The following is a 26,478-nucleotide window of genomic DNA, read 5'->3' as shown; positions in this document are numbered from 1 at the left end:
GTGCAGTGGCATGATCCCAGCTCACTGCAGGTGCAGCCTCCATGGCTCCAGTGATCTTCCTGCCTCAGCCCCCTAACCCCTCCAGTGAGTGGGACTATAAATGCACGCCACCATGCCTGGCTAATTTTTGTATTGTTTGTAGAGTCAGGGTTTCGCCATGTTGCCCAGGCTGGTTTTGAACTCCTGGACTCAAGCAGTCCACCTGCTTTGGCCTCCCAAAGTGCTGGAATTACAGGCATGAGCCACCATGCCCAGTCAATGAATATTATTTTCTTTTACTCTTCATAGCAATCTTTTGAGGTGGGAGGTGATGGTCTCACTTTACAAACGAGGAAATTGAAACCCAGAGCCCAGAGATTTATTAATTTGGCTAAGGTCACTGATAAGTTCTCTTTTCATTCTCTGTCATTCTTTCAACAAATATATCAGGCTTTAAAGATGCAGCCATTGACCCAGTCAGACACTAGCCCTCATGGAGTAACTTGTCTGGTGGAGTCCTTTTACTGATACTTCTTTGAGCCATATTTCATATAGTAGTGACATATATTTGTAGAATTCTTTATGAAGTATTTCTGCATTGTCATCTAATTTTCTAATCCTCACTGCAGTCCTATGACACAGATGGGTTAGATACTATTGCTATTATCCCCATTTGAAAGTAGCGAAACTGATACTTAGGGTTATTAAGGTCGTATAGTTAGTAAATGGCTGAACCAGTACACAAACCCAGATCATCTGGCTCCAACAATCCTGCACTTTTTTTCCATTGCACCACATTGTCTCATGATTTCACATGAAACTGTAAGCCTAGATCACCAAGAGTGATATCCTGGAAAGTAACCAGTCTAGCGGCACTTAGCAAAGGAGAGCTCGACCAGGCAGGGTATGTGGGGAAAGAATAGAATCCAGAGACCCAAAAGCTGTGTCTAATATGCTGAAATGGAAATTGTTAAATAATGGTAGTGAGAAGAAATGCTTTGGAGAGAGACTAAAACATGAAAAATATTAAATGGGCATGGTCTTAACAGCACCTAGACAGGTTTAGGACACAGTAATTGCCAGGGACATTTTTTTTTTTTTTCTAGAACAAACACCTGAAACAGTGAATTTAAGAGGAAGATACCCAAACATCAGACTCCGTACAGAGCTACATGCCGCTGCAAATCAGGGTGTAATCTTATAGGAGGGGATTGCTTTGTTTTACATTGATTACTTTAGCTACTTTCATGTACGTTCAGAGATGCAATCTATCCTATAAAAACATTTGAGTGCTTGTTTTGTATAAAAGCACTTTTAGGCATTGTGGGAGTGATACCAAGGTAAGTTTGACACCATCATTGCCCATAAGAAGTGTGTAACCTAGTAAGGAGATTTTGTTGCATTCAAATATGCTTGTTCATCTGGAGTCTTTTATGTACAAGATCGTGTACCAGGTATTTAGGAGACAAGAGTAGATAAGTTAGAAATTGCTCCTAAGCCTTTGGCTTTTACTCTCAGTTGCTTGGAGGGTGTTTGCTACCTCCTTCCCTTAATCTAAGTAATTACAAACCTTTTAAAGTAGAGAGCAGGACTTGAAATTCTCATGGCAAAACAGTAGTCAATTCTGCCATCCTTGTGATTTGGCCACAAACAAAACCTGACAGCTTATGGGTCAGAGCATAGGTGTCATACTAGAAAATACTAGCATCATATTTAACAGGATTAATGCACAGGATATGTAAAGACTCTGACAGATCATTAAGGAGAAATGCAAATATCATAACAGAAAAAAATAGACAAAGAATTTAAACAGGAGGCCATAGAATGGGAAATTCAAAAGGCTAAAAAAGTAAAAATATATGTTCAGTCTTACTTTTTATCAGGAAAATGATGATTGCATAATGAAATATTATTTGTGCCTCTCATTGGCAAAAATAATAGTAATAGCAAATTTAAGTATAAGAAATCTTTGAGTACTTTCTAAACTGTAGGCAAAACAATCCACAGCAATCCTGTGAGATAGATACTATTATTATTGTTATTACTGTTTTATTGACAAGGGACTTGAGGCACAAGAGTAGAGTAACTTGTCCAAGGTCACACATCTTGTGCTTGTTGAACCGCCATTTGAACTCAGGCAGTCAGTCTCTAGAGCCTGCACTCTTGTTTGTTGTTGCCTAGGCTGGACTCAAACTTCTGGGCTCAAACAGTCCTCCTGCCTCAGCCTCCTGAGTACCTGGGACTACCCGGTGCAGTTTAGAGCCTGCACTCTTAATCACCAGAGTAGTGCCCTTGTCTGGGATGGCTGTTATTGTGCTGTGTACCCCACCTCTAGAAGAGTGCCTGACAGAAAGAAAACATTTAAATATCTGTTGAATGAATGGATACAGGTAATTAATTTTTAAAATGAAAGCATATTAGGCATGTCATTTTGGAGGGTAATTTGTCAGTATCAAAAAAAAAAAAAAAAAGGATACACATGGCCGGGTGCGGTGGCTCATGCGTATAATCCCAGTTCTTTGGGAGGCCAAGATGGGTGGATCACCTGAGGTCAGGAGATTGAGACCAGCCTAGCCAACATGGTGAAACCCTGCCTCTACTAAAAATACAAAAATTAGCCAGGCATGGTGGCAGGCACCGGTAATCCCAGCTACTCAGGGGATTGAGGCAGGAGAATTGCTTGAACTGAGGAGAAGGAGGTTGCAGTGAGCCGAGATCGTGCCACTACACTCAAGCCTAGGCAACAAGAGCAAAACTCGTCTCAAAAAAAAAAAAAAAGGATACACACTAGTGACTCAGTAATTCTGCATCTTAATGTCTTAATGTTTATCTTCAAACACACACACACACACACACACACACACACACACACACACACACACTTGTCCAAGGAGGCATATACAAGGGTGTTAATGGGAGCATTCTTGGTAATCATTGAAAAATAGGGGAAAATGTAAATGCTTATTAGTGCTCTATATAACTAATAAATAACAAGAAAACTATGTATGGTTATATTTTAGAATTCTGTATGTACAATTAAAACAAAGTAGTTGTAATCCCAGCTTCTCGGGAGGCTGAGGCATAAGAATCGCTTGAACCTGGGAGGCAGAGATTGCAGTGAGCTGAGATCGTGCCACTGCACTCTAGCCTGGGCAACAGAGCCAGACTCCATCTCAAAAACAAGCAAAATAGTTTATCTGGAAAGATATCTAGGATATATTATTGAATGAGAAAAACAAGTTATAGAGCCTTTCCTACCAAAATAGATTCTAGATGATGAAAGAGTGAAGCAAACAAAAATAACATGAAAATAGCATAGAAAACATGGGCTAATGTGTTCATAATACTGGCATAACAAAGGCTTTTTCTAAGCATGATACGAAATGCATAAGCCAAAAATGAAGATTGATGAATTTGACTACATAAAATGGAAGACCTTCATATAAAAAAAACTCACTCAAATATTAAACTAAGATTCTAAACATGATACGTATAAGGAATATTTGTAGGCAATTTGCAGAAAGGCCAATAAACATATGAAAGATATAAATAGATGTTTAGCTTTTATTCATAATGAAAAATACTAATTAGAAAATAAAGTTCCATTTACTCCCTGTGAGATTGGTAAAAGATTGATTTTATACAGTAATGATTAGATCATGAAGAAAAAATTTCTTGTATATACCTCTTTGAGGAAATACAAACAAACAGCATGTTTGGTGGAAAACTTGGCAGTATTTATTAAAATTTAAAATGTGCACTCTCAAACTTTGCTTTTAGAGACTTACTGCATGATAAAGGGTAAAGATACAGGTACGAGGATATTCATTATATTGTTGATATGCATGAAAACATGGAAGCAATCTAAATGCTTATTGATAGGGATGAGAGCTAAATTATTGTATTACACATCTGTTTAATGGAATGCTATTCAGCTATTTAAAAAGACAGCAAGTCTAGATGTACATGCATGACTTATTTAATACTGCACTGTGTAGTGCTGATTGATTATAATGCTATGCTAAATAATATGTATGAATATATTATAATAATATATAACAATAGACTGTATATATTTTTAAAATCCATGGTAGTAACCTGTTATCCTATACCTCTCTCCCTGCTCTGTAGTGCTTACTGCCATCTGTAGTGGGAGTATTAATAAATTCAGATACACTGTAGTGTTTATATGTTATTAAACTGTATTTTTTTTCTTTCTCTTCTTTGCAAAACAATGAGCACAACTTCTGGCTCATGGAAGCATTTTTACACTGAAAATATTTCTAAAGGGTGAAAAGAGGTAAAGGAGGAATGTTGTTTCCAAATATATACATACCTAGTGGTTAAGAATCTGAGACGTGAAACCAGATTGCCTAGATTCAACTTGTGACTGTGTCACTGTGTGTGACCTTGTGCAAGTCACTTAAATTCTTTTTGCCTCCATTTCTTCATTATCCATTCAACAAATATTTGAGTGCTTACTGTATATCCCAGACACTGTTCTGGGTACCAGCAATACAACAAAGAGCATTAAGAGAAAATCTCTGCCCTCTTGTAGTATACATCTTGGAGGTCCTAATTCTGTACCCACTGTTGAGGATTGTTAAGAAGAGTAAAAGTTTAATACCTAAAAAGCACTTGGAAGAGTGTCTGGTACATAGTAAGTGGTCAATAAATATTATTATCCCCTCTCTTCTTCCTGCAAAATAGACACAGAGTGTTTTTAATTTTTATTTTGTACACAGAGTATTAATGTATTAACTAGTTTATGAAAAATTTTGATAAATGAATAGCATTAAAGGATATATGAAGTCTGTTTCAGTATAGTCTTTTATTTTATTATTATTATTTTTTTCCCCTGAGACAGAGTCTCACTCTGTTGCCCAGGCGGGAGTGCAGTGGCCCGATCTCAGCTCACTGCAACCTCCTCTTCCTGGATTCAAGCAATTCTTCTGCCTCAGCCTCCTGAGTAGCTGGGACTATAGGTGTGTGCCACCACATCTGGCTAATTTTTATATTTTTTAGTAGAGATTGGGTTTCACCATGTTGGCCAGGTTGTTCTGGAACTCCTGACCTTGTGATCTGCCCACCTTGGCCTCCCAAAGTGCTGAGATTACAGATGTGAGCCACTGTGCCCAGCCAGTATAGTCTTACTATTTGTCCACAATCTGGGTGCCCATGTACATTGTCACTGAGCTCTAACTTGGTAGACTTGTACACTACTGACCAGTAAATCTTATCATATACCATGTTACAAAAGCTCTCAACTAGTGAGTGCTCTATCACATATTTAGAATGTGCTAAATGTTGAAAGGAAAGTCTACAGTGGTTCTTTTAAGGAGTCTTGATGGAAATAATAGAGAAGTCAAGAGTGTAAAGATCAACACATTTTAAAAATTGGTAAGTTGACCGGGCTCACACCTGTAATCCCAGCACTTTGGGAGGCCAAGGTGGGTGGATCACTTGAGGCCAGGAGTTCAAGACCATCCTGGCCAACATGGTGAAACTCCATCTATACTAAAAATACAAAAAATTAGCCGGGCATGGTGGTGGGAGCCTGTAGTCCCAGCTACTCGGTAGGCTGAGGCAGGAGAATTGCTTGAACCCAGGAGGCAGAGGTTGCAGTGAGCCAAGATCATGCCATTGCACTCTAGCCTGGGCAACAGAGCAAGACACCGTCTCAAAAAAAAAAAAAAAAAAAAGGTCAATTGGAGGTCATGATAAACATCAACAAGGCCTGGAAGGATTGATTATTAATTGTATAGCATTTAATAGGATAAATTTTTTAGTGGTATTTATTAACTTGTAAATTTATAAAATCTCAGCATTTGTTCACATGGATGAAGGATCAGAGGTAGGAAAGAACATGATGCTCTTGAGGAATAAGATGTCAGTGTGGATGTAGAGAAGTAAGCAAAAAAAGCGACAAAAGTATAAACTGGAGAGGTAGCCAAGTGTTGAAATTATACAAGACCTCATAAGGTCTTAGTAAGGAGTCTTTATATTATATTTAATTATATTAATATTATCAAGATGTATTTAATATCAAACAATTGAAGAATTTCAAGTAGAAGAATCACTTGAATAGATCTTTCAAAATATCAGTTGAATAGCTGAATGGAGAATGGATTAGAGGAGGAGGTGGCAGAAGTAGATATAAGAATATTATTGAAGATAATGTTTCAGTAGTCCAGATGTGAGATAATAGTGGCTTGGACCAAGGTAGTAGTTGTAGACAGAAAAGTGAATTGGTTTTCATTAAACAAGGACATGATTGAATGTTAATTGTGAGCATTATGGGGAGAGGGAGTGATCGAGAATGACTATAGCATGAACAACTGGGTAGATGATACAGAGAATAGAGAAGAAAATATTGATTAGTATGAAAACAGATGTATGTGTTGAGATGTTTGTGGGACATGGAGACATTGAGTAGGCGCTTAGATGTATAGCTTTAAAACCCAGAAAACAGGTCACTCTTTTAAATTGGAATTTCTTAACAGATGGTGTTTGAAGCAATCATAGTAGATATAATTCTCTTGGAAAACAGTATAAATTGAGAAAAGAAGAGGATTGAGTACAGAACTCTGAGGAATTTCAACATTTAAGATTGGGTAGAAGAGGAGGAGTCAGGGATGAAGGTGAGAGATAGATGTCAAAAAAATAGAAGAAAGTAAGAATTTGTAGTATCACATAAGTCATGGAAGAAGAGTTTCATAAAGGAGGAGGATGTGATCTAATATAATTGAATGTTGCTAAGATGTCAGATGAAATTAGGACCATTAGTTTCCAAATATGTGTCTGGAAAAGTTGAAACTACAGAAATAATGGACCAAAAGTGTCCATTAATTTTAACAATATGGAAGTTATCAGTGACTTCAAACAAGAATGGTGGGGAAGCCAGAGAAGAGTGAGAGCCTAAGTAGAAGGTAGAGAGGAGGACGTAGAGAAAGTAGACAGCTCTCTTGAGAAAATATTCCTGTTGAATGTGAAGGTTCACTGTTTGAAATTTGAGGTATAGTGGAACAACCAGATGGAGAAGTATTTCATATCAGATAGGTGAAGCTGTGGCCTTGGCTTTTGAGTGTGAGGTGATGTTTATAGAAATCTGAGTCATTTGAATGGAGGTGGTAAAGACTTTAGAAGAATAGGGAGCTACACGGGAAGAGCATCTATAGGCAGAGATTTTCTTTGGGCTATCATTAAATAATATTGTAGTGTTTTTTTTTTTTTTTTTAGATGGAGTCTCACTCTGTCACCCAGATTGGAGTTCAGTGATGCTATCTCGGTTCACTACAACCTCTGCCTCACGGCTTCAAGCGATTCTTCTGCCTCAGCCTCTGGAGTAGCTGGGATTACAGGCGCCTGCCACCACGCTCAGAAAATTTTTGTATTTTTAGTGGATATGGGATTTCACCCAGGCTGGTCTTGAACTCCTGAGCTCAGGTGATCCGCACACCTCGACCTCCCAAAGTGCTGGGATTACAGGTGTGGGCCAGTGTGCCCAGCCTGTAGTGTTCTTTAATACAAGTAATTTGAGCATGGATTTGTTACATCTAACTGTTATCCTAAGCTTTGGCTGAGACAATTCAGGTTATGTTCTTTTCAAATTTGATGTGGTTAAAAGTTAGAAACAATGCCCTAAATGCTCACAAAGAGTTGTCAAGATAGGAGCATACATAGGATCTAATTTTATTGCAAGTATAAAGCTATATGATTTTGTGGACCTACCAATTTGGCTAGATTTCCAATTGGTACTTTGTAAGTGAAATATATCACTTGCATTGACTGGATTAGTAGTGACTCATAACACTGCTTTATATATACTCTGTTTTTTTTAGTAGACTTTGTTTTTTAGAGCAACTTTAAGTTCACAGCAAAATTGAGAGGAAAATAGAGATTTCCTGTGTACCTCCTGCCCTCACATATGTATAGCCTCTGCCATTATCAATATCCTCCACAATTGTTTCAGTTTAAGAACCTACATGGAAAAATCATTATCACCCAAAGATTATCATTTACTTTGGGGTTTACTCAATGGTGTTGTATATTTTATGGGTTTGGACATATGTTTAATGTTGTCATTTATCATGATATAATACAGAGTGTTTTCACCACCTTAAAAATCTTTTTGCTCTGCCAATTCATTCCTCTCCCTTAGTCTTTGACAATCACGGATCTTTTTATTATTTCTGTAGTTTCGACTTTTCCAGAATGTCACCTATTTGTAATCATACAGTATGTAGCCTTTTGAGATTGGCTTCTTTCACTTAGAAATATGCGTTTGTTCTTCCATATCTTTTTGTGGCTTGAGAGCTCATTTCTTTCTAGTGCTGAATCTATTGTATGGATGTACCACAGCTTTTATTTACCTATCATTCACCTACTGAAGGACATCTTAGTTGCTTCTAAGTTTGGCAGTTATGAATAAAGCTGCTATAAACGTCTATGTGCAGGTTTTTGTGTAGACATGTTTTCAGCTACTTTGTGTAAATACTGAGGAGCACGATTGCTGGTTATATTGTAAGAGTATATTTAGTTTTGTAAGAAACAGCCAAACTGTCTTCCAAAGTGGCTGTACCATTTTGCATCCTCATAACAACGAATGAGAGTCCCTGTTGCACCCACATCCTCTCTAGCATTTGGTGTTGTCAGTCTTCCTGATTTTGGCCATCCTAATAGGTTGTGGTGGAATCTCATGGTTGTTTTAATTTGTATTTTTCTTATAACATATAATGTGGAGTATCTTATAATGCCTGTTTGCCATCTGTATACCTTCTTTGGTGAAGTGTCTGTACAGGTCTTTGGTCTGTTTTTTGATCTGGTTGTTTGTTTTTTTTATTTTTGAGTTTTAAAAGTTCTTTGTGTATTTTGGATAATAGACCTTTATCAGATATATCTTTTTCAAGTATGTTCTCCCAGTCTGTGGCTTGTCTTTTCATCCTCTTAATAGTGTCATTTGCAGAGCAGAATTTTTACTTTTTGTTTTTTTTTAGACAGTCTCTCACTCTGTCACCCAGGCTGGAGTGCAGTGGTGCAATCACAGCTCACTGCAGCCTCGACCTCCCAGGCTCAAACCATTTTTCCACCTCAGTGTCCTGAGTAGCTGGTGCTACAGGGTTTTGTCATGTTGCCCATGCTGGTGTTGAACTCCTGAGCTCAAGTGATCGCCCACTTTGGCCTCCCAAAGTGCTGGGGTTACAGATGTTAGCCACTGTGCCTGGCCACAGAGCTGACATTTTTAATTTTAGTGAAGTCCAGCTCATCAATTCTTGTTTCATAGATCATTCCTTTGGTATTGTATCTAAAAAGTCATTGCCAAATCAAAGATCATCTAGATTTTCTACTGTTATCTTCTAGTAGTTTAATAGCTTTGTGTTTTACATTTAGTTTTCTGATTCATTTTGAGTTAACTCCTGTGAAAGGTATAGGGGGTCTGTGTCTAGATTTATCCTTTTTTGTATGTGGATGTCTAGTTCCAGTACCATTTGTAAAAATACTATCTTTGATCCATTGTATTACTTGTGCTTTTTTGTCAAAGATCAGCTGACTATATTTGTGTGTGTCTATTTCTGGCCTCTCTGTTCTGTTTTATAGATTTATTTGTCTATCACCAATTTGACACTGTCTTGATTACAGTATGTCTTGAAGTAGGGTAGTGTTAGGCTTCAAACTTTGTTCTCTGTCAATAATGTGTTGGTTATTCTGGGTCTTTGTCCTCTCCATATAAATTTTAGAATCAATTTGTCAATATTTATAAAATAACTTTCTGCGATTTTGATTGGGATTGTGTTGAATCTGTAGATCAAGTTGGGAAGAAATGACATCTTGACAATATTAAGTCTTTCTGTTCATGAACATGGAATATCTTCTAATTTATTTAGTTCTTTGATAGTGTTTATCAGAGTTCTGTTGTTTTTTCATGTAAATCTTGAACATATTGTGTTAGATTTATACAGAAGCGTTTTGTTTATTTTGGTGCCAACATAAAAATTGTATTGTGTTTTTAATTTTAACTTTGACTTGTTCATTGGTGGTATACAGGAAAGTGATTGATTTTTATATATTAACCTTGTATCCTGTAACCCTGCTATAATCACTTATTCCTGGAGGTTTTTTGGTAATTTTTTTTCAGATTTTCTACATAGATGGTCATGTCATATGTGAACAAAAATTGTTTTGTTTTATCCTTCCCAATCTGTATACCTTTTATTTCCTTTTCTTGCTTTATTGAATATGCTGGGAGCTTTCAGTATGATGTTGAAAAGTAGTGGTGAGAGGGGACATCGTTGTCTTGTTGCTCAGGCTAGAGTGCCGTGGCTCCATCTTGGCTCACTGCACCCTCTGCCTCCTGGATTCAAGTGATTCTCTTGCTTCAGCTTCCCAAGTAGCTGGGATTACAGGCATATGTCACCATGCCCGGCTAATGTTTGTATTTTTAGTAGAGATGGAGTTTCACCATGTTGGTCAGGCTGGTCTTGAACTGCTGACCTCAGGTGATCCACCTCCCTTGGCCTCCCAAAGTGCTGAGATTACAGGCGTGAGCCACCACGCCTGGCCAACTGTAGGGCTGTTTTAATAGGTATTCTTTACCAAGTTGAGGAAATTCCCCTCTATTCCTACTGTACTGAGAGTTTTGTTATGAATCAATTAGAATTTGCTGTTAGGTTTTTCTGCATCTGTTGATATGATCATGTTATTTTTCTTGCTTAGCCTGTTGATATGATGGATTACATTAACTGATTTTCAAATTTTTAAAAATTTCTTTGTCTTCTTCTTTTTTGAGACAGAGTTGTGCCCAGGATGGATTGCAATGGCACGATCTTGGTCCACTGCAACCTCTGCCCCTTGGGTTGTTGTGTTTTCTTAGCCTGGCTATAGGCTTGGGTTCAAGTGATTCTTGTGCCTCAGCCTCTTGAGTAGCTGGGATTATAGGCATGTGCCACCATGCCTGGCTAATTTTTTGTGTTTTTAGTAGAGACGGGGTTTTGCTGTGTCGGCCAGACTGGTCTCGAGCTCCTGGCCTCAAGTGATCTGCCCACCTCGGCCTTCTACGCTGCTGGGATTACAGGCGTGAGCAACTGCGTCCGGCCTGATTTTCAAATGTTGAACCAGCCTATATACCTGGAATAAATCCTTCTTGGTTATGGTCTATAATTCTTCTTATACATTGTCAGGTTTTTTTGAGACATAGTTTCACTCTGTCGCTCAGGCCCTGAGTAGCTGGGATTACAGGTGTGCGCCACCACGCCTGGCTAATTTTTGTATTTTCAGTAGAGATAGGGTTTCACTATTTTGGTCAGGCTGGTCTCAAACTCTTGACCTCAGGTGACCCGCCTGCCTCCTTGGCCTCCCAAAGTGCTGAGATTACAGGCGTTAGCCACCTCACCTGGCCCATTGTCATGTTTGAGTTGCTAATATTTTATTGGGGATCTTTGCATTGATGTTCATGAGAAATATTGGTCTTTAGTTTTCTTTTCTTATAATGCCTTTTTCTGGTTTTGGTATTAGGGTAATGCTGGCCTCAGAATAAGTTAGGAAGTATTTCCTTTGCTTCTCTCTTCTAAAAGAGATTGTAGAGGCTTGGTATAATTTCTTCTTTAAATTTTTGGCAGAATTCATCAGTGAATTCATCTGGGCCTGATGCTTTTTGTTTTGGAAGGTTATTAACTATTGATTACATTTCTTTAATATAGTCCTATTCATATTGTCTGTTTATATTCTCGGGTAAGTTTTGGCAGGTTGTGTCTTTTAAGGATTTGATCCATTTCATGTAGTTATCAAATTTGTGGCCATAGAGTTATAAATAGTATTCCTTATCCTTTTAATGTCCATGGAATCTGTCCTCTCTTTTTCTTAGTTAGCCTGGCTATAGGCTTTTGATTTTATCAGCCTTTTCAAATAACCAGCTTTTACATTGATTTTTCTCCATTGATTTTCTGTTTCTGATTTCACTGATTTCTGCTCTGATTTTTATTATTTCTTCAACTTAGTTTGGATTTATAGTGCTCTTATTTTTCTCGTTTCCTAAAGTAGATGCTTAGGTGATCGATTTTAGATCTTTCTTCTTTTTGAATTCTTGGATTTAATGCTATAAATTTGTAACTGCTGCTTTTGCTGTATTTTGCAAATTTTGTTGTGCTTTCACCTTTATTTCAAAATATTTTAAAGTTTCTCTTTAGTTTTCTTTTTGACCTATGTGTTCATTTAGAAGTATGTTTTTTAATCTCCAAGTATTTTGAGATTTTCAAGCTTTCTGTTATGGATATCTAGTTTGATTCCTTTGTGTTCTGAGAGCAGACATTGTATGATTTCTGTTCTTTCTTTTAAATTGTTTCAAATTTGTTAAGATGTATTTTATGGCCCAGAATGTGATCTGTTTTGGTGAATGTCCCATGTGAGCTTAAGAAGTATGCGTGTTTTACTGTTGTTGGATGAAGTAGTCTACAAATGTCCATTTTATTTATAGTGTTTTGAGTTCAGCTGATTTTCTGCCTGCTAGATCTGTTCATTTCTGATACAGGGGTGTCTGGTAGAGCTGTAACAGTGGAGACTGTTGTTTATCTATTTCTCCTTGCAGTTCCCTCAGTTTTTGCCTCATATATTTTGACACTCTGTTGTTAGGCTCAAACATGCTAAAGATATTTTATTTATTTTGTTTTGTATTGTTTTGTGTTGTTTTGCTTTATTTTTGAGACGGAGTTTCATTCTTGTTGCCCAGGCTGGAGTGCAATGGTGCGATCTCGGCTCACGTCAACCTCTGCCTTCTGGGTTCAAGCGATTCTCCTGCCTCAGCCTCCCAAGTAGCTGGGATTACAGGCATGCTCCACCACCATGCCTGGCTAATTTTGTATTTTTACTAGAGATGGGGGTTTCTCCACGTTGGCCAGGCTGGTCTTGAACTCCCGACCTCAGGTGATCCTCCTGCCTTGGCCTCCCAAAGTGCTTGGATTATAGGCATGAGCCACTGCGCCTGGCTTGGATTACGTCTTTTTTTTTTTTTTTTTTTTTTTTTGAGATGAAGCCTCGCTCTGCCACCCAGACTGGAATGCGATCTCGGCTCACTGCAACCTCTGCCTCCTGGGTTCAAGCCATTTTCCTGCCTCAGCCTCCCAAGGAGCTGGGACTGCAGGTGCCCGCCATCACTCCTGGCTAATTTTTTTGTTTTGTTTTGTATTTTTAGTAGAGACGGGGTTTCGCCATGTTGACCAGGCTGGTCTTGAACTCTTGACCTTAGGTGATCTGCCTGCCTTGGTCTCCCAAAGTGCTGGGATTACAAGCATGAGCCACTGTGCCCTGCCTGTTATGTCTTCTTGAGAATTAATTGACCCCTTTATCATTAGGTAATGCCCCTCTTCATCTCTGATAACATTCCTCAATCTGAACTCTGCTCTAAAATTGATACAGCTACTCTTGTTTTCTTTTGATTGGTGTTGGCATGGTATATGCTTCTCCATCCATTTACTTTTAATCTATATGTGTCTACACTTGAAGCAGATTTCTTGTAGATAGCATATAGTTGGGTCTTATTTTTTAGTTATTTATTTTTGAGACAGAGTTTCACTCTGTTGCCCAAGTTGGAGTGCAGTGGTGTGATCTTGGCTCACCGCAACCTCCACCTCCTGGGTTCAAATGATTCTCGTGCCTCAGCCTCCTGAGTAGCCGGGATTGCAGGTGTGGCTGCCATGCCTGGCTAATTTTTTTGTATTTTTAGTAGAGACGGGGTTTCACTGTGTTGGCCAGGCTGGTCTTGAACTCCTGGCCTCAAGTGATCCACCTGCCTCAGTCTCCCAAAATGCTGGAATTACAGGCATGAGCCACTGTGCCTGGCCCGGGTCTTATTTCTTGATGCATTCCGACAGTCTCTGTCTTTTGATTGGTGCATTTAGACCATTGACCTTCAAAGCAATTTAAAAAAAAATTTTTATTTTATGTATTATTTTTTTGAGATGAAGTCTTACTCTGTCACCCAGGCTGGAGAGCAGTGGCATGATCTTGGCTCACTGCAACCTCTGCCTACCTTGTTCAAGCAGTTCTCATGCCTCGGCCTCCCGAGTAGCTGGAATTACAGGCACGCGCCACCACGCCTGGCTAATTTTTGTATTTTTAGTAGAGACAGAGTTTTGCCATGTGGACCAGGCTGCTCTCGAACTCCTGACCTTAGGTGATCTGCACACCTTGGCCTCCCAAAGTGCTGATGTTACAGGCGAGAGCCACTACGCCCAGCCCAAAGTGATTATTGATATAATCTTGACGTTTGAAGGACAATTTTACAGATTTTTAGGTTGGTCGTTTTTTTTCTCTTCTTCTTGCTTATATGGTTTCTTCACTCCTCTTTCTTCTTGTTTAGGATAAATTGTTTGTAATTATTTTCTTTACTCCTCTGTAGGTATAGTGTTGTTTTGTTTTGCTTTGTTTTTTTGAGACAGCACCTCACTCTCTCACCCAGACTGGAGTGCGGTGGCCCGATCTCGGCTAACCTCAACCTCCACCTCCCAGGCTCAAGCAATTCTGCTGCATTAGCCTCCCAAGTAGCTGGGATTACAGGCTTGTCCCACTACCGTCTAGCTAATTTTCATATTTTTAGTAGAGACGGGGTTTTACCATGTTGGCCAGGCTGGTCTTGAACTCCTGACCTCAAATGATCCACCCGCCTTGGCCTCCCAAAGTGGTGGGGTTGCAGACCCATCTTTTTTTTTTTTTTTTTTTTTTTTTTGAGACGCAGTCTTGCTCTGTTGCCCAGGCTGGAGTGCAGTGGTGCAATCTCAACTCACTACAAGCTCCACCTCCCAGGTTCACGCCATTCTCCTGCCTCAGCCTCCCAAGTAGCTGGGACTACAGGCACCTGCCACCACGCCTGGCTAATTTTTTTTTTTTTGTATTTTTTAGTAGAGACAGGGTTTTACTGTATTAACCAGTATGGTCTTGATCCCCTGACCTCGTGATCTGCCCACCTCGGCCTCCCAAAGTGCTGGGATTACAGGCGTGAGCCACTGCTCTCGGCCCCATCTTTTTTTTTTTTTTTTTAAACTTTGATTTTCTATAGTTTGAATATAACTATGTATAGGGTTTTTTTGGGCATTTTTTCATGCTTAGTGTTCTCTGAGCTTTCTGTATCTGGGAATCAGTACTTGGCATTAATTTGGGGGAAATTTTCAGTCATTTTTGTTACAAAATTTTTTTTCTCTTTCTTTTCCTTCTGGTATTCTTATTACACGTATGTTACATCGTTTGTATTTGTTCTGCAGTTCTTGAGTATTCTGTTCTGTTTTATTTTTTTTTTATTTTTATTTTTTCACTTTGCTTCAGGTTTGGAGGTTTCTATTGAGATATCCTCAAACTAGAGATTCTTTCCTCAGTCATGTCCTGTCTTCTGAATAAACCTATCAAAGGCATTCTTCATTTCTGTTATAGTGTTTTTGATCTCTAGCATTTCTTTTTGGTTCTTTCTTAGAATTTTTCTATACTTTCATTGCCCATCTGTTCTTGCATGCTGTCTACTTTACCCATTATAGCCCTTAGCATATTAATTATAGTTGTTTTAAATTCTTGGTCTGATAATTCCAGCATCTCTGCTATATCTGAGTCTAGTTCTGATGTTTGCTTTCTCCTGAAACTTTTTTTTTTTTTTTTAACCTTATGCCTTATAATCTTTTCTTGATAGCTGGACATGATATATTGGGTAAGAGGAACTGCTGAAAGTAGACCTTTAGTAATGTGATAAGCTGTTGGGGGAAGGGGAGCATTCTATAGTTCTACAATTAAGTCTCAGTCTTTTAGCAAGCTTCTGCTCCTGGACTGTGAACTTCACAGGTGCTTCTCAGTTTTCTCCCCTGTTTAGAGGGGACAGGATAGCAAGAATGGGCTGGAGCTTTCCCCAGGTCAGTTAGGCTCTGATATAACCACAGCAGGTAAGGCTTTGGTCAAATAGTTTCTGCTGAGGGCAGACCGTATTAAGAATAGAATGCTCTTAGGCTGGGGTGGCACAGGCCTGCTAATCCCAGCACTTTGGGAGGCTGAGGTGGGCAGACTACTTGAGGTCAGGAGTTTGAGACCAGCCTGGCCAAAACAGTGAAACCCCGTCTCTACTAAAAATACAAAAATTAGCTGGGCGTTGTGGCCTGCGCCTGTAATCCCAGCTATTCAAGAGGCTGAGGCGGGAGGATCACTTGAACCCGGGAGGTGAAGGTTGCAGTGAGCCGAGATCTCGCCACTGCGCTCCAGCCTGGGTAACAGAGTGATGAGACCCTGTCTGAAAAAAAAAAGAAAAAAGAGTAGAATGCTCTGGCTTATTTCAAAACGGTTCCCTTTCCCCTTTCCCTTGTAGAAAAATGAGGGGATTTCCCCCTTGATGCTGTGAGATCTAGGTCAAGCTTCCCACAAAAGTGTGGGAGTCTGCTTGAAGTTTTTAACTCTCAGAGTTGTCCACACTAAGCCTCTAGCAGTTTGTCAGTTATAATTCAAGCTTTTCTGCCTGACCTCTGGTTCCCACAGAGGTTCCTGCTTGTGGGTTTCTGCTCAGGTAATTTGTGACTTTTTTTGTATTTACCTGTCTGTCCCTTCAAATTTGTGTCAGTGGTTTGTGCTGTGATTTTTTTTGTTTTGTTTTGTTTTGTTTTTTGTTTTTTGAAGACAGGACCTTATTCTGTTGCCTAGGCTGGAATGTGGTAGCATGATCTGGGCTCACTGCAGCCTCGCCCTCCTGGGCTCAAGCAATCTTCCCACCTCAGTTCCCCAGGTAGCTGGGACTACAGCCATGCACTACTACACCCGGCTCATTTTTGTATTTTTTGTAGTGATAGGGTTTCGCAAAGTGGCCCAGGCTGGTCTTGAATTTCTGAGCTTAAGCTCTGTGACCACCTTGGCTTCCCAAGGTGTTGGGACTACAGGGCAGAGTCACCACACCCAGCTTTTTTTTTTTTTTTAAAGAGATGGGGTCTTACTCTGTTGCCAAGTCTGGAGTGCAGTGGTAACTCACTATTGTTTGGACGAGCGGAGGCAGGATGGCGCACTTCCGGGTTTTTCATCATCAACTTTTCCCGTGTGCGCGAAAATGCAGCCGGCGCCCAGGAAGGTGCAGATCAACCGGGCATGTGCCAGGTGATGTCAATCCGAAGAGACCAAGATTTACCTGGTGGCACCTGTGGAGCCCCTCCCCCTCCCCGACACGTCCGTGCCCCGCCTATTGCCCTTCCACTCCTAGAAAAGCCGCTCCCTGCAGACGCACGGCGCGGGCTTCCTCAGCCCCCATTCTTGTCGGGACTGCATCAGGAACTCCGCCCGAGAGCTCTACTGGGCGACTCTCTCGGCCTCCTTTGCCAGAGGCCGACAGACTTCACACCCATATCTTTTTCCCTGGAGCTAGATGACCAAAGAATAAATTTGCAGTTTTGCTTTCAGCCTTGCCTACTCACTGGTTCTTTTGTGCTCACTCTGGTGGTCTTAGAAAAACAAATCAACTATAACCTTGAACTCATGGGCTCAAGCGATCCTTCTGTCTCAGTCTCCTGAGTAGGTCTACAAGTGTGCACCACCATGCCTGGCTAATTAAAATTTATTTATTTATTTTTAATAGAGACTGGGTCTCGCTATGTTGCCCAGACTAGTCTCAAACTCCTGACCTCAAGCTATCTTCCTACCTTGGCCTCCCAAAGCACTGGGTTACAGGTGTGAACCACCATGCCTGGCCACCTCACTTCTTTTATGGATCTAAGAAGAGTTGTTGATGTTTCAGTCTTTTCACTTTGTTGTTCGGACAGAATAGTGACTTCCAAGCTTCTTAAATGCTGCACTAGAAACTGGAAGTCTATGTATACTCTTATTATTACTCTTGGTTCACACAATATGTGGTATACAAATTATATCTCCCTGTTAGTTGGCCACCTAGAATGATCCGAAAAAAGACCCATCCCTCTTTCCATGAATTTATCTCTTGTTATCTACTTGTAGATCATAGACTATCTCAGTTTAGTGTCTGATCTTTGTGTCCTATTAAAGTTGAAACTGATTTTGATGCCATTTGCCTTAATTTATATCATGCTATTGGGATATATTTGTTAAGATTCTTATTGCAGGTTAAGGCAATCCACTGGAGCTAAGTTAGAAAAAAAATAAGAGTTATAAGGATATGACAATATCTCACAGAATCCAAAGGCAGCTATTGTAGCTGTATCTCTCGGGCATAGCATAGAAGGGTCTGTAAATCATTCAGCTTAGGTCAGGAGCTCACACCAGGCTAATAAACTGGTTAGGTAGATAGGTTTTCCCTGAACATGGTATTTTATCTTGTGATGAAAGTGTATATGTGTGTATGGGGTGGCGGTAGACAGTTCTATAATTCTGTTGGCAAAGAAAATCCAAGAGATGTCTACCATCTCAAAATTGGAGATATAGACTTGGACTAATATGGTATTAATTAATATTTCAGTCATGGACAGACAATCTATATACTACTTTAGGTTCTCCAGAGAAACAGAACCAGAAGGAGATAGAGGTTTCTTTTTCTTTTTGAGATAGTCTCGCTCTGTCACCCTGGCTGGAGTGCAGTGGCACAATCTCGGCTCACTGCAACCTCCACCTCCCGGGTTCAAGCATTTTCATGCCTCAGCCTCCCGAGTAGCTGGGACTAGAGGTGCCTGCCACCATACCGGGGTAATTTTTGTATTTTTAGTAGAGACGGGGGTTCGCCATGTTGGCCAGGCTCTTCTCGAACTCCTGACCTCAGGTGATCTGCCCACCTCGACCTCCCAAAATGCTGGGATTACAGACGTGAGCCACTGTGCGCAGCCCAGAGATAGAGGTTTCTAGCTTGCAGACAGCAAATCATGAGATGTCTCAGCCTCCGTAAGTTTGTGAGTCAGTTTCATTTAATAAGTCTCATTATGTGTGTACACACACAGAATTATATATATGTAGGTATGTATTTATATCATGGGGAGGGCAATCTGGTGTACTCAGTTCCATTGAAATGCTAATCTCTTCCGGAAACATTCTCCCAGACATACCCAGAAATAATATTTAATCAAATGTCTAGGCATTCCTTGGCCCAGTCAAGTTGACATGTAAAATTCACCATCACAGGGATGTTGTATATCTCAATAGTTTCTGTCCCTACGTCATGTTTATGCAAATTTATGTCATTTTGAGTCTGATTACTCCAGACATGAGAATTAAACATGCTCCTTCTTTTAGTTCCAATCGCAAATCAGTTGCTCTTCTAGAGATTTCAATGCCTATGTATATTTGATACATCTGTTACCACATTTTCCAATATTTGTTAAACTACTCTGCTTTTTGTTTAGTGTATACTAGGTGAAAACAATCACCTTGTTCTTTATAGCTGTTGACTGGGAATTTGATGTTTGTGAAAGATGCCAGATGGATATCCTGGAAATTGAAGCCCTGTGTGAATGTGGGGAAGCAACAATGTCAGCTTCCCAGATCCTGTTCTCTTAATGGCTTTTGGTCTTGATCTACAGGAATAAAGCTCTTTTCAGAGTTTACTTCATTTCTTTTTTCTGCCACTGTGAGTAAGGGTGTTCATATTCAAAGGTGTCTTTTTAGGATCAAATTTACTTAGCCTCTTCAGAAAGTTGAACATCAGGTTACTTTTTTGTTCCTATTTTTCTGTTTCATTGTTCAGACTTGAGTTGATCACTTAAGACCAGTGGCCCTAATGGATTATTAATTGTATAAACTAGTCCACTGGTTGGTTTCATGGTTCAAATTTCATCTTTGCCTTTCTCTTCTAATTCTTTCACACAAAATGCTTTTTGATGAATAATAATAATAGCTATCATTTATTGAGCAGTTACATATCAGGTTTGTGCAAGGCACTTTATATAAATACCTTCATCACCATTAAAAATATCCTGCAAAGTATAGTTTTCATATAAAGTGTAAAGAAACTGAGATTCAGGGAGGTTATCTTGCTCAAAGTAGCAACAGCTATTAAATAATAGAGCATGGACTGGGTGTGGTGGCTCATGCCTGTAATCCCAGCACTTTGGGAGACTGAGGCAGGAGGATTGCTTGATCCCAGGAGTTCCAGACAAGCCTGGGCAACACAGCAAAAACCTGTCTCTATTAAAAAATAATAATACAATAAATAATAGAACATGAATTCAAGCCTGGATCAGCCCGATTTTTGTAACAGTGTTCCTTCCACCAAACTCCACTGACTCTTCATAAAAGATGTTCATTTTAATTAAATATCAAGCCAGCTTTGTTACATATTGCTAATGGTTGATTTAAAATTCCAGACTCAGTTTTGCCAAATATTCCATTGCTGTAGTCACACTCTTGAATCATACTTTTTCTTTCTTTAAAGGTAAATCATCGAACTAATAGGAACTTTCTGTTAAGTTGTGATTGTGAATAGACAGCACAAATCCTTGAGAAAACATGGTTTAAGTCTGAATTGTTCTTTTTATTTTGTTTTTGAGATGAGTTTTGCTCTTGTTGCCCAGGCTGGAGTGCAGTGGCGCGATCTCGGCCTGGTGCAATCTCGGCCCACCGCAACCTCTGCCCCCCAAGTTCAGGTGATTCTTCTTTCTCAACCTCCTGAGTAGCTGGGATTACAGGCATGCGCCACCACACCTGGCTAGTTTTGTATTTTTTAGTAGAGACAGGGTTTCTCCATGTTGGTCAGGCTGGTCTTGAACTCCCGACTTCAGGTGATCCGCCTGTCTTGGCCTCCCAAATTGTTAGGATTACAGGCGTGAGCTACTGTGCCCAGCCTTGAATTGTTCTTTAGTATGTGTTGGCATTAATAAACTTTGAAGTAGTAAGTACATTGAAGTTTTAGTGGTCCTAGTACAACTCTTGGGATCCTTTGTATGGGACCATTTCCTAGGTGGAAGTTCTTTGAAAGTAAATCCTTTAGTTATTTTAATTTGATTCACAAGTATGAGCATATACTCTGTATTATACATGGTATCATACACCAGGGATACAATGACAAAAGAAGCAGTCTCTATCCTGAGAAACCTTAATAGCCTGGAAGGGAGAGACAGACAGTTTTAGAAAAATCATGGATCAGTTGATAAGTGCTCTGATAGGGGTAAAAGGTACACAGGATCGAAGAGGCATCTATCTCAGACCTAGATCAGAAGGACTTAATGGAAGAAGTGATGTCTTGGATAGAATGAGGAGGACAAGTAAGAGTCAACTGACAATGGCAGGCGCAAAGTTTGGAGAGTGTTCAAGGCTTAAATAATAATAATATGGATGAAGACTTCTTTTTAAAAAAACTGGTTTTTAAGATATAATTCTTATATCATAAAATTCACTTTTAAACATACATTCAGTGAAATTCAGTGTATTCACGGAGTTGTGTAACCATCGCCATCTATAATTCCAGAACATTTTCATCACCCCAGAAACTCCCTACCCATTAGTAATCATACGCCATTTCCTCCTCTCTTCAGCCTCTGGCAACACTAATATACTTTCTGTCTCTGTGAATGTGCCTATTCTGGACATTTCATATTAATAGAGCCACATAATATGTGGTTGTTTATGACTGGCTTCCTTCACTTAGCATAATGTTTTCAAGGTCCATTCATGTTGTAGCATGTATTGGTATGGAAGGTGTGTTTTGGAAAATAGAGATAGGCAAGATTGAGGATTGAGGGTTTGTGTTGATCAAGATGACTACTGCATAGAGTAAGAATTTGAGAATAGAGAATAAGATGTCGTACTAGAAAAGTAAGCAGAAGCCAAATCAAACAGAGCAGAACACACCGTCAGCTATGTTATGAAAGTATGGACTTTATCCTAGGGGCAATAGGATGACAATGAATGGTGTTAAGTATGGAAATGATACAATCAGATTTGGATTTTGTATTTGTGTGGAGAGTAGGCTAGGTGGGTACAAAACGGGGCAGAGAGACTAGGATTCTTGCAAAAATCTAGGCTACAGAAAGATGGAGGCGTTATGGGATATGGCATTGGGAATGGAGAGAAGTGGATGGATTTGAAAGATTTAAGAGGTAAGATTGACAAGACTTGATGTTCAATTGAACGTGGAGTTGGGAGAAGGAGAGGATAGTATCTAGAATGTACTTAAATTTCTGAGTTCATGAGACAAGTGGATTATAATGTACATACTCATTAAGGAGCTGGCTGCTAGGTAAGTTCCTGGGGTGCCAATATATAAATACTAAAATGGCACTGGAACATTAATGAGATGAAAAAAATGCATTTACTGGAACTCTTTACTTATTAGTAGTGTATGTGGGTTGGAGGAAAACTTGGATAAGCTACTGTAGATGGAGTAAGACCCCTTTCTCACCTGGCTTTTTGCTTGAGTAACATTAGCTGTTTCCTAAACTGTACTTTAAGAGACCCAAAGCTTGTTTTATTGAATGGCTACCATCACTGGGTCTTCTTTTTTTTCCTGTCCCTATTAAGGTTTTTACCTTTTTCTTTAAAATGTTTATATGAGATTGGTTTGAAGACTATCAGATTACTAACCTGCTGTTCCATTTGAATTACACCAAAATGCCGTGGCTTAAGATAACAATTTAATTATCTCTCATGGTTCTGGCAATTGACTGGGCTTAGTTAGGCAGTTCTCTCTCTCTCTCTCTCTCTGCTTTTTTGAGACAGAGTCTCACTGTGTTGCTCAGGCTGGAGTGCAGTGGTGCGAGCTTGGCTCACTGCAACATCTACTTCCTGGGTTCAAGGGATTCTCGTGCCTCAGCCTACCGAGTAGCTGGGACTACAGGTGCCTGCCACCACACCTGGCTAAGTTTTGTATTTTTAGCAGATACGGGGTTTCACCACGTTGGCCAGGCTCTTCTCGAACTTCTGATCTCGGATGATCTGTCCACCTCAGCCTCCCAGAGTGCTGGGATTACAGGTATGAGCCACCGCACCTGGCCAGGTGGTTCTCTCTTACAGTTTTCATGCAGTTGTAGTCAGTGGCTGGGTTAGAGTCGTCTTGAGGCTTCCTCATTCACATGTGTAGAGATTCATGGGACAGATCACCAAAATGTGGGCTTTCCATGTGTCTTCTCTGGCATGGTTACTGGGTTCCAAGAATGAGTGTCCCAAAAGGAGCAATCAGAAACTGTATTGCCTTTTATGACCTGGCCTTGGAAGTTACATAGTTTCCCTTTTGTTATACTCCATTAGGTGAGGTAGTTGTGAATGTCTGCCCAGGTTTAGAGGAAGGAGACGTAGATTTCACCACTCAGTTGAAATCTCCCATTCCACACTATCTTCTTAATGTGACTGTGATACCTGAGTCACAGGTGCTATGTCACAACCACATTAAAAAATCATGTGGGATGGGAGATATGGTAGCAGCCATTTAAAAAAAATACAGTCTGCCATCCCTACCTGAGAACCCTGCTCAGACTAAGATTGGGAACCGAAAGAGAGAACTTGGAAGATTGAATGTGATCTTGTACCTGTTGAGTTTGAACACTGCGTCAGACTTTCTGGCAGAAATGTTAAGAAGTTTCTTTACTGAGCTGGGTGCAGTGGTGTGTACCTGCAGTCCTAGCTACTCCCAGCCTCAGGAGGCTGAGGCCAGAGGATCACTTGAGCCCAGGAGTTTGAATCTAGCCTTGTCAATACTACGAGACCCCATCTCTGAGAAATAAAATAAAATTTAAAAGTTTGATTACTGGTCAGGTACTGAATTTGTCTGTAGAGAATAGTATTAATCACAGCCAAGACAGGAAACATCTTTAACTGAGAATATTTTCTAATATATCCTCATTTCTTTTCTTTTAAAAAATCTGTGGCCAGGATTTTGGAAATTTTCACCTTCACAAATCTTCTGTTATAAACATGTTCATATCAGAATGAATTTCTTGCATTTTATATTTTAAACATCATCTTTATACCTGTCACCTTTCCTTATAAGTTTATATAAAAAATAAAATCTTTGTTTCTTAATTTTAAATGATGGTTCTTTAACGTTCCTTCGTATTACAGTTAAAATTTTAGTCTTCTGTTATACATCCCAGGGAGATTCCTTATCTTTTCCATTCCCTTTGCTTTTCAGTTTTTATATTTAGAAGTAAAAAATTTATTTTTATTTATTTTTTGAGACAAGGTCTGACTCTGTTGCCCAGGCTGGAGTGCAGTGTCATGATCACAGCTCACTGCAGCCTCCACCTTCCAGGCTCAAACTGTCCTCCTGCCTCAGTCTCCCAAATAGCTGGGACTACAGGCATGCGCCACTATGCCTGGCTAATTTTTGTATTTTTAGTAGAGATGGGGCCTCGCCATGTTGGCCAGGATGGTTTTGAACTCTCCTAGCCTCAAGTTAGCCACCCACCTTGGCCTCCCAAAGTGCTGGGATTACAGGTGTGAGTCACTACACCTGGACAGATTTATGATTTATGATTTTCTTTTTAGAAAGCTATTTCAGTAAGATTATGAAGGGTATATTTTATAGAGAAATGAAGGCAGTAACACCAGTTTGGTAACTATATGAATCACTCTAGGCTAGAACCACTCTAAGCTAAGGCAGTTGTAGAAATGGGATGAGGGTGATGAAATTAGGAACTTCTTTGGAATCCTTGCCATGGTAGCGTGTTTTATGCTATACTCAATAAATAATTAAATCATTCCACATATTTTGAATACTACTGTGTGAAAAGAATTGTGCTGGGGCCTTGGAATAAAAGGATTAATAAAAAGGTTTCCTGTCTTGGATGAACGTATGGTTTAGTGTAGTCATTTTGTAAAGAGGGAATATGAAATATAAACATTATAGGAGCATGGAGAACTATGTGATTAATTATTGTAATTATTAATTTCACATTGGGAGGTGACATTTGAGTGGAATATTAGAGGAGTTCTGTGAAATTCTTTGTTTTCCTCTCGTGTATCTTGAACCGTATTTAAGACATTTGTACTGTTTTATGTTGTATACTTGTCCATCTATCCATTTACTAAACTTTTGTTACTTCCAAAAAATGATTCTATAATGTCAAAAGACAATGAAGAAATCATTACTGTAAATTGCTCATTCTGGGTAAAAAGTACTGGAGTATTTGTCTCTTTGCCTAAGAAGCATATTCTCCATAGGAGGTGATGGAATACTTCTTTTCACTACCTATTGCTTATGTTTCTGTCTGTGTCTCCCTTTCCCTTCATTTTTCTGAACTATTTCTTTATTTATTAGGGCATTAGCAACTTTAAGTCTACTTTTAAGAATGAATGCAATAATTTTATTTTATTACATGTCACTTCTCAAAGGTAAGAATGGAGACTTAAAATTAAACAGGATGAGGCCGGGTGTGGTGGTTCACATCTGAAATCCTAGCACTTTGGGAGGCTGTGGTGGGCAGATTGCCTGAGCTCAGGAGTTCGAGACCAGCCTGGGCAACATAGTGAAACCCTGTCTCTACTAAAATACGAAAAAATTAGCCAGACGTGGTGGCATGCATCTGTAGTCCCAGCTACTCGGAAGGGTGAGGCAGGAGAATTGCTTGAACCCAGGAGACAGAGGTTGCAGTGAGCGGAGATCGTGCCACTGCATTTCAGCCTGGCGACAGAGCAAGACTCTGTCTCAAAAAAAAAAAAAAGGATGGATTGACCCTTCCTCACACCCACCATTTATTTTCTTTCTGTCTTGAAACCCTCATAAAATGGTAAGAAGTAAGAACAGAAGAGGAGATAACAGTGGATGAAAGATTTCAGTAAATGGAAAGAGTGAAGGTCTTCAAACTGAAGACGCAATAAGCTACTTGCCTGCAGAGGGAGATATGTTGAGAAGCCCCACAACACCTTAGAGAGATTTGTGATATAGAGACTCCAAGGATCTCTAAGGGCTTAGGTGAGGTGTGATACTGAAAATAGATTGGCTGGAATATGATACAAGGAATGATTAGTTTTGCATATGTTCTGCTGAATCCTACCTGTGTAGCCAAATAACTTTCCCCTTCATCCTGCAGGAGTCTAGAAGTTTATTTTCTGGAAGAATTGAATAGAGGATACTTTGAATTGAAGGATACCAAGCATATCAGGAGAGGATGAGGTGCAGGTTGAAAGTAGATAAAGGAAAATGTAATGTAAAGTTATAAATGTGGCCAGGCACGGTGCCTCATGCCTGTAATCCGAGCACTTTGGGAGGCCAAGGCGGGCGGATCTTCTGAGATCAGGAGTTTGAGACCAGCCTGGGTAACACAGTGAAACCCCGTCTCTACTAAAAGTACAAAAATTAGCCAGACGTGGTGGCAAATGCCTGTAATCCCAGCTAGTCAGGAGGCTGAGGCACAAGAACCTCTTGAACCTGGGAGGTAGAAGTTGCAGTGAGCCAAGATTGCACCACTGCACTCCAGCCTGGGCGACTGAGTGAGACTCTATCTCAAAAATAAATAAAATAAGATAAAATAAAATAAAATAATAGTTGAGACCAGCCACTAGTGGTCTTGTGTGATTTTCCTCAAATCTTGTGTGGTTTTCCTGAAACCTAGTAGATTTCAGCTACTTAGGGGAATGTATGTAGTAGGTGGACGGTTGGATTTAGCTACA

At 39.7% G+C, this 26,478-nt stretch overlaps 1 protein-coding gene across 4 annotated transcripts in view; it reads left to right on the top strand.

Annotated features, from left to right (window-relative positions):
- The window catches only part of ZFYVE9 (zinc finger FYVE-type containing 9), a 203,573-nt gene that overhangs the window by 40,745 nt on the left and 136,350 nt on the right, over positions 1 to 26,478 (top strand). The window contains exon 1 of one of the 4 annotated variants that reach the window (XM_030942770.1): positions 7,387 to 7,425. The exons of the other annotated variants lie outside the window; for them this stretch is intronic. The gene's annotated coding sequence lies outside the window, so the exon portion shown is untranslated. Of the gene's footprint in view, positions 1 to 7,386; positions 7,426 to 26,478 lie in introns of those variants that run through there. 4 annotated transcript variants of the gene reach the window in all.

This window comes from Rhinopithecus roxellana, chromosome 12 (assembly GCF_007565055.1).
Source record: "Rhinopithecus roxellana isolate Shanxi Qingling chromosome 12, ASM756505v1, whole genome shotgun sequence".
Classification (NCBI taxonomy): Eukaryota; Metazoa; Chordata; class Mammalia; order Primates; family Cercopithecidae; genus Rhinopithecus; species Rhinopithecus roxellana.
This window is presented reverse-complemented; position numbering and strand designations above follow the sequence as displayed.